Source organism: Myotis yumanensis, unplaced genomic scaffold, assembly GCF_028538775.1.
Source record: "Myotis yumanensis isolate MYYU_CA2020_CCGP unplaced genomic scaffold, mMyoYum1.0.hap1 SCAF_1, whole genome shotgun sequence".
Taxonomy (NCBI): domain Eukaryota; kingdom Metazoa; phylum Chordata; class Mammalia; order Chiroptera; family Vespertilionidae; genus Myotis; species Myotis yumanensis.
The window spans coordinates 47,818,145-47,826,316 of record NW_027223752.1 but is presented as its reverse complement, the minus strand read 5'-3'; the positions used below and the strand labels follow the sequence as shown (position 1 = coordinate 47,826,316).

Here is an 8,172-nt window from a genome sequence, read left to right as displayed (position 1 = left end):
TCTCTAGCGCTCCTGAGAGGAGCTAAAATATGTTTTGTTTTCCCAGTCTGATCTGAAAGGAGCCTGGGGATACTTGGTATTCAGGGACTTGGTATTTTAACTGGACACTTGGCCCTAAAGTTTTGGTTTACTTGGACAGTTGTCCCACGCAGGCAGAAACTTCAGAGAGCTGGCTGAGAAAGGAAGCTGCTTGAGCAATCCACATACAGAACTTATGGGCCCATCTTTCTTTTGCTTATGGACTACTCATCTCAGTCATGTCACTAAAAGAAATTTGCTACTACGCAAATGTTCAAACATGCACAAAAGTATAGTATAACGAACGCCCATGTTCTGTGCAACTAGTCTCACCAATTACCAGTTTGTCTCAGTTATACTCCTAGCTGCCATTCCTACCCTACCTGGGTTATTTTAAAGTAATCTCAAACACTATCTAAAATTATTTCAGTCCATATCTTTAAATATTAAGGATTCTTTCTATAAAACACACAGTAGCATTGTCACATCTAAAATTAACTAATAATTCCTAAATGTCATCAAAGATCTAGCCAATGTTCTAATTTTTCTAATTCACAAATATTTTGTAACTGGTTTGTTCAAATCGGGATCAAATAAGGTCCACATATTATATTTAGTGATTGTGTCTTTTAGTATCATTCTCTCTTTTAAAATAATTTTTATTGGAAAATACAACAATGACATAGAAAATTTGTGTTTATAAACACTTATTTTTATACTCATGAGTTTTTATAAATGTAACTACTATCCAGGTCAAGTCAAAAAACAAAGCTTTCCCTTCCATTTCAGAAGCTCTTCCCATGATGAACACTTTTTTCCCCAATTACTTTATAGTACTTGCTACTTTCCAAATGGCTTTATCGCCCAATTGTGATAGAATGTCGTTGGTCATGATATGTTAATCTTGCTCATTAAAAAGTTGTATTTTCAGTTTTAACCTAATCACCCCTTTCTTTTCCTTTCATCCTGTCTGATAGGTTCTTTCCACTGGCAAATAGGATGTGTGAGGTTGGCAGGGATGCAGGAGGGTATTCCCTGGGTGTCTAAAGGGGGTTATGGATCTGGAAGAAGGGGAAGGGGAGGAACAGCCTCTGTCCTTTAGTCCTGATGAAGATGAGGTGATGCAAGTCCATTAAAAATCATTAGCTTCCAACCAGACTCCTTCCTCAGCAGTGTGGGCTCCTCTATTCCGGTGTCTGTCATGCTCTTGGTTCCTTTCTTGGAAATAGTTATCCTGCTGAACTTCATTATGAAGCAGGTCCCAGTGCATCCTGCTGCTCTCCTGGCTAGGGGACCATCTAGGTGACCTCTCCTGGGACAGATGTCGTTTTTTGAAAAGCTTCTGCTGGCAAGCCATATTGTAGCACTTGGCTTCAGTGCCATGAAGACAGCTGGCAAAAGAGGAGATGAGGACACAGCAACACTCACCATTGACAGCTCGAGACTGTTTGATAACAGGAATGGCTGTGAGCAGCATCTCAATCGAGTCACTATCATCCGCTGCACTGACTCCCAATATGGCTTTGGAAATGGAATTATTGAAATTGCTTGGTCTCACTTCATGGTCTCTTCAATTCAGTCTCATTCCCATAGAGGGCAGATGCCCAAATCTTGGTGGCCATGGTAGCCAAGGCTTTCATGTAAATATTTGGTGGAGGCCTCACTGTAGCATCTGGTGAGGAAAAGTAGGCTGGATCAAGATGAAGGGCAGGTGAAGTGACCCAGGGGGAGGTACGGCTGAATGAGGAGGGAATGGAGGAGTCATGAGATGCTAGCATTAGATGCCAGAAGGGGACGAGGGACTCCAAAGCTTGAGGAGAGAAGTGGTGGGGATGGAATTGGGGGTGGGGGCAGACCCATTAGGTGAAGGGCTGAAGGAGAACGACTAAAGTAGGTACAAGGTTCTCAGAAGGGGTGACTCATCCATAGGCAGAATCACTAGACTCTGGGGCATGGTCCTCTGGAGCTATTCCCACTGTCAAGACTTAAACACATTCATGTTCCTGAGCTTGTGCCTTAAACTGTGACAGGTTCTTCTAGATGTCTGGCCTCATGTCCACTTTTTCCCCTTCAAGAACTTCCTGGCAGGAATCCCAACAATTTGTGGACAGAGTTTTCAGAGGCTACCACCTTCTCAGCATTCCTGGCCATTTGCTCCATTCTCTGCAAATTTTAATCCCTCCACATCACAAACTCCTACCAAATGAGTAACTTGGATCAGCTGCTGGTCTCCACACTGACTCCCATTGGACTCACTGCCATATGCTAAGACTTGCCTTTCTTAAGTTATTATCATTCCTGTTTATTCTGCCTCTGGCTTATTTTCAATCTGTAAAACATTAAACGGTTCTGTTTCCACCTTTATCAGGAAAAAAATCTTTCCCGATTTAGATTCAGAGCTTTAAATGTTCTCTTTCTGGCAGATCCTAAGCCTTGCCACTTCATATGAAAAGCTTCCGGAATCCCATATCCTTCATTCACGTATCTTCTCTCTGAGGAGCACAACATTGTACCGGTTCCAGCCTCCCCAAACCCAGAACTCCTCACAGCCCTCCTTCCCTGACCTCCAGCGAGAGACCCTCCCCCCTGCCAGGCACTGAGATTCAGACGGGTTGTTTAGATGCTCTTTTGTCCTCAGTGTTGTGGTTTTTCAATGAGATATTCTGCAGCATCAAACATAACATCTTTGTGAACCAGTTCCTAGCACAAGGTCACACACAGGGAAACACTTAAAACAGTCCTTATATGAAGATTGAGCCAGATGTAAATTCAGGAAACACAAATAAAACATTTTAAATGTGGTATTTTAATACCTAACAATATTTTGCTTTGGGTTAATATTAGAAGCCTCAGTGAGCAGGTTCACATAGCTATGATGTACTTCTAATACTTAGAAACCAAAAGTAATTTAAAAACATACAGACAACAAGGTATATGAGTTAGAGGAGAATCGCAGGGCCAACCATATTCCTATATAATATTGATTGTTCTCTGTGCTATAAAAATACTAATATAATAATGTCCCAGGTTCCATTACCAGTGGTATTCCTTTGTGTCTGTCTATACAGCCCTAAAGTCAGGAAAAATTATGTCACTAGATAGGAGTGACATATCTAGTGACTCTTATTTAGTGGATTAAATAAGAGTTTAGGAATATTAAGCATGAGTGGAATGGTAAGGATAATCTAAATCAGCTCCCTGAGTTTATACTTGTGGACTCTGAGGTAAAGAGACTTGTTTGTGTAGGACAGCTGGCTAGTTAGTGGGATGGTGAGTCTTCTTACGGCCAGGCCTGTATCCTTTTAACATGCTATGTGCATGTGGGGAGTAAGCCTGTTGATTCTCTCAAGCTGCAGGCTTATCAGGAAGCCAGGATTGAATTATAGGGATCTATATAAAGGGAACAAAGTCCCAAAATGCAGACTAAAGTTTTATGAACAAGATATTCATTATAGACTCTCTTTAATAGCCTATAATTAGAAAACTAGAAATTACCTGAATTCCAAGAATAAGGGAATAGTTAAGTAAATAATAGGATAATGGAATGATAGGATAATGCACAATAAAATATTGTGTAGCCATTAAAAGTGTTCTATAAAAATTAATACTGTGGAGGGGAAAGCAGGATACTAAATTTATGTCTATAGTATTTCACCTGTATATATATATTTTATATATATATATATATATATATATATATATATATATATATATATAATACAGACAAGCCCTAGATGGTTTGGCTCAGTGGATAGAGTGTTGGCCTGTAGACTGAAGGGTCCCGGGTTCAATTCTGGTTAAGGGCCAATGCCTGGTTTGCGGGCTTGATCACTGTAGGGGACATGCAGGAGGCAGCCAATCAATGATTATCTCTCATCATTGATGTTTCTCTCTTTCTCTCTCCCTCTCCCTTCCCCTCTGAAGTCAATAAAAATATATTTAAAAATACAGACAAAACATACTAAAATGGCAACTGTGGTTATCATAGTATCTTTGGATGCTAGAACTAGGTGGTTTTTAAAAAAAATAATGTTCTATACTTTTCATAATGATTTTCCAATAGGAAAAACTTCTAAGCAGAAATAAGATGATCTAAAGTGTATTAGTTAATAAAAACCTATATATTTTATATAAAATATGGTTTTCAATATCTCTACATCAATCTTTGAATAATAGAGGGTGTCTATCTGGAGAAGCCAGATTATAGTTAACTAGAGGCCCGGTGCACAAAAATTTGTGCACTTGGGGCTGGGAGGGTCCCCCAGCCCGGCCTGTGCCCTCTCACAGTCTGGGACCCCTCGGGAGATAACGACCTGCTGGCTTAGGCCTGCTTCCGGATGGCAGAGGGCAGGCCCAATCCCTAGGTGCAGCCCCTGGTTGGGCTCAGAGCAGGGCCATTTGGGGAGTTGGGGCGCCGCCCCGTCGGGCAGATCGGGAGGTTGCGATGCCGCCCTCAGTCACGCTCAGGGTAGGGCCGATTGGGGGGTTGGGGCACCGCCCCCTGTCACACTCAAGGCAGGGTCGATGGGGAGGTTGCGGCGCCACCCCCTGTCACGCACAGAGCAGGGCCAATCAGGGGGTTGGGGCGCTGCCCCCTGTCACTCACAGAGGAGGGCCCATCAGGGGGGTTGGGGCTCCGTACCCTGTCACACACAGAGCAGGGTCGATCAGGGGGTTGAGGAGCTCCCCCCTGTCACTCACAGAGCAGGGCCGATCAGGGGGTTGAGGAGCTCCCCGCTGTCACTCACAGAGTAGGGCCGATAGGGGAGTTGGAGCACCTTCCCCTGTCACACACAGAGCAGGGCGGATAAAGGGGTTGGGGTGCTGCACCTTGTCACACTCAGGGCAGGGCCAATGGGGAGGTTATGGCTCTACCCTGTCACACACAGAGCAAGGCCTGTGGAGGGGGGTTGGGGCACCACCCTCTATCACCCACAGAGCAGGGCCGATCAGGGGGTTGGGGCGCCGCCACTGTCACACTCGGGGCAGGGCCGATGGAGAGGTTATGGCTCTACCCTGTCACACACAGAGCAGGGCCCGTGGGGGGGCGGGGATTGGGGCGCCGCACCCTGTCACACACAGAGCAGGGCCAATCAGGGGGTTGGTGAGCTGCACCCTGTCAAACACAGAGCCGAAGGGCAGTCAGGGGATTGGGGAGCTCCCCCCTATCAGGCACAGAGCAGGGCAGATAGGGAGGTTGTGACCCCGCCCCCTGTCACACACAGAGCCGCAGGGCGATCAAGGGGTTTGGGCGCTGCCCCCTGTCACGCTGATCCTGGTGCTGGGAGCCTCGCTGCTCCGCTGATCCCGGTGCCGGGAGGAATATTACCCTTTTACTATATAGGATAGAGGCCTAGTGCATGGGTAGGGGCCGGCTGGTTTGCCCTGAAGGGTGTCCTGGATCAGGGTGGGGGTCCCCACTGGGGTGCCTGGCCAGTCTGGGTGAGGGGCTGAGGGCTGTTTTTCGGAAGCGAGTGACTGAAGCTTCCAACCGCTCCTTGTTTTCTTTTTTTTTTTTTTTATTCTGGGCCAGTTTTAGCTCTGAGGCCCCACCGCTGAAAACATCGATACAATGTTGCTAAAACCCGGCTGACTGAAAGCTGGTTTCTGGGGTTTTGTTTATCTTCTTATTTGCAACATAGTACATAGTTGCTTAGAGTTGTAGCTCAGAGGCCGGCAAGTGAGGTGGGGAACGTTGGAGTCTGCAGTCACTGCAGCAAGTAAGCCTCATGTTCGCTTCCAGCTGCCTGGCTGCTGGCCGCCATCTTGGCTGACAGTTAATTTGCATATACTCACTGATTAGCCAATGAAAAGGGTAGCAGTCGTACGCTAATTACCATGTTTCTCTTTTATTAGTGTAGATTTGTGACCCTGACAAGAAAACTTTCAGGTGTTTGTTTTTTTATTCTAGGTCCAGCATTATTTTTCCCCCATTATTTAAAATTCATTCATAAACCACAGATTACCTTGATTTTGCTGTGTGAGGTAGTATAAAAATAAAAGTCATTATGAGTTTGGGTCCTCCAAGAAGTAGATGCCAAGATAGGGTTAGATGTGCACAAGAGGGTAACAGCTGTGAAGGATAAGGGGAGGGGGGGGAGGAGCGAGCAGGAGTAGGCAGAAAGAGTCCTCGGAGGGAAACAAAGGTCTGATCCCTTAGAAGCAGAGGGAAGGAAGGTTGGGCAGTAATGGTCTCAGACTGCAGTGCAGTTCCAAGAGAGGTTCAGCCAAGGCAGTGGGGAGTCCTCATGTCAAGTTACCCATTGAAAGAGTCTCGTGCTACACAGGAATAGGACCACATTTGTACCTGCATCATGCTCAGTCATTGGCTGGGAGCAACCTATGAGAATTGTGACCTTGGTGCAAATGCAGTGGTACCTTCAGAGGGGCAGCTACCAGCACCTTAGATTCTGCTCATCACAGTGGATATCTGAACAGTACAAGTTCAGGGCTGCCACAGTCATTAAGATACATATTATAAGAAGATGGATAGATGAAAGGTTCCCTAAGTCTTTGAAACATAGAATGAGTGACCTTGACATTTTCTTAAAGTTCATCACAGCAGCAGATGTGCCAAGAGGCAATGCCACCCTAAAGCAACTTGGAGTGAAGCACATTTGAATTTGTGGGCTAATAATTGCCTCACGGAGACAGAAATAGTTACTGTGTGCATATTTAACTTCTGTAGATGAACTCTGGCTGGGGACAGGCAGCTCATCTCTTCTGCTCTACTATGGTTTTGGTTTTGCTAATTCTCTGTTTCAGGTAAATATAATGAAGATAATAATATATTGTAAATGAGACACCAATTCAGAAATTTTCTGTTTTCCCTTTGGAAGTCTTGGCTCAACAGAGACTGTAATTATTGGAAAGCAGAAATGTAAAGCTGTCATACTGAAGTGTTTCCTCTATTTCTCTGAGGCATTTAATCAATTCAGCCAAAGCAATCAACAAAACCGGTTGTTTATTGTTTTACATTCCAAATCGCCTAATGACTGACTGGGTTTCTTCAGATTTAATTGACTAGACGTCAAACTGCCGTGATAACATAAGCCAGCATGCCCACCTGGCTCTAAATGTGGCAAGAGTGCAGAGAATTTACAATAGCTAATATTAATGAGTAAAACTATTTTCAATTATTTTATACTTGAAACAAAAACACACTTAAGTTGCCCTGGCTAGTGTGACTCAGTTGGTTGAGCAGTGTCCCATGCATCAAAAGGTTGCTAGTTCAATTCCTGGTTAGGGCACATGCCTGGGTTTCAGGCTCAATCTCCAGTAGGGGGCATGCAGGAGGCAGCCAGTGGATATTTAGCTTTCACATCACTGTTTCTTTCTCTCCCTCTCCAAAAATTAATTTTAAAAAACATTTTAGAAGCAAAAAACAAAAAAAGACACTTAAGTTGTAAAATGGTCAAAATAGCCAGGATGCATGGATAATATAATAAACAGGAATTCGAGCACAGGTGGGGTCCTTTGGCATGGCCAGCGATCGGGGCCAATCAGGGCTGGCCGGTCGGGGTGAGGGGAGGCACTGTGGGAGGTTGGCCAGCCACAGGAAGTTGGCTGTGGGAGCTCAATGACCACCAGGGGGCAGCTCGTGCATTGAGCATCTGCCCCCTGGTGGTCAGTGCACATCATAGTTACTGGCCAGTCCAGTCATAATGGTTACTTAGGCTTTTATATATATAGACTAGAGGCCCAGTCCACGAAATTTGTGCACAGGTAGGTTACCAGCGGCTGCTGGCCCCCTGGTCGAACTCCCAGTTGAACTCCTGGTCGAGTGGAGTATTTGCATATTAGGCTGTATTATATAGGATGCTTATTAATTTTTTAAAATTACCTTGCATACTTGAGGGTGAGTATTTTAAAGCTTTGTCTATGGGATTTTCATCACTGTGCCTTGGAGTTTCCAGGGTAGAACAAACTCTATTCATGTCCTACTCCTGGTGTGATTTCAATGACTATATTGTTTAGCAACTCCCTGTTTCTCCTTCTCTCCAGTCCCTGGCAACCACCATTCTACTCTTTGATTCTATTTTAGACACTTATTGTAAGTAGAGTCATTCAGTATTTCACCTGTGATTGGCTTATGTCACTTAGCATAATGTCCTCAAGGTTCCTCCACATTGTCACAACTTGTAGAATCTCTTA

At 44.7% G+C, this 8,172-nt stretch overlaps 1 pseudogene; it reads right to left on the bottom strand.

Moving 5' to 3' along the window:
* Nucleotides 1–1,150: 1,150 nt before the first annotated feature.
* Nucleotides 1,151–7,955, bottom strand: LOC138996327 (cleavage and polyadenylation specificity factor subunit 7 pseudogene; annotated as a pseudogene).
* Between the last annotated feature and the right edge of the window lie 217 nt (nucleotides 7,956–8,172).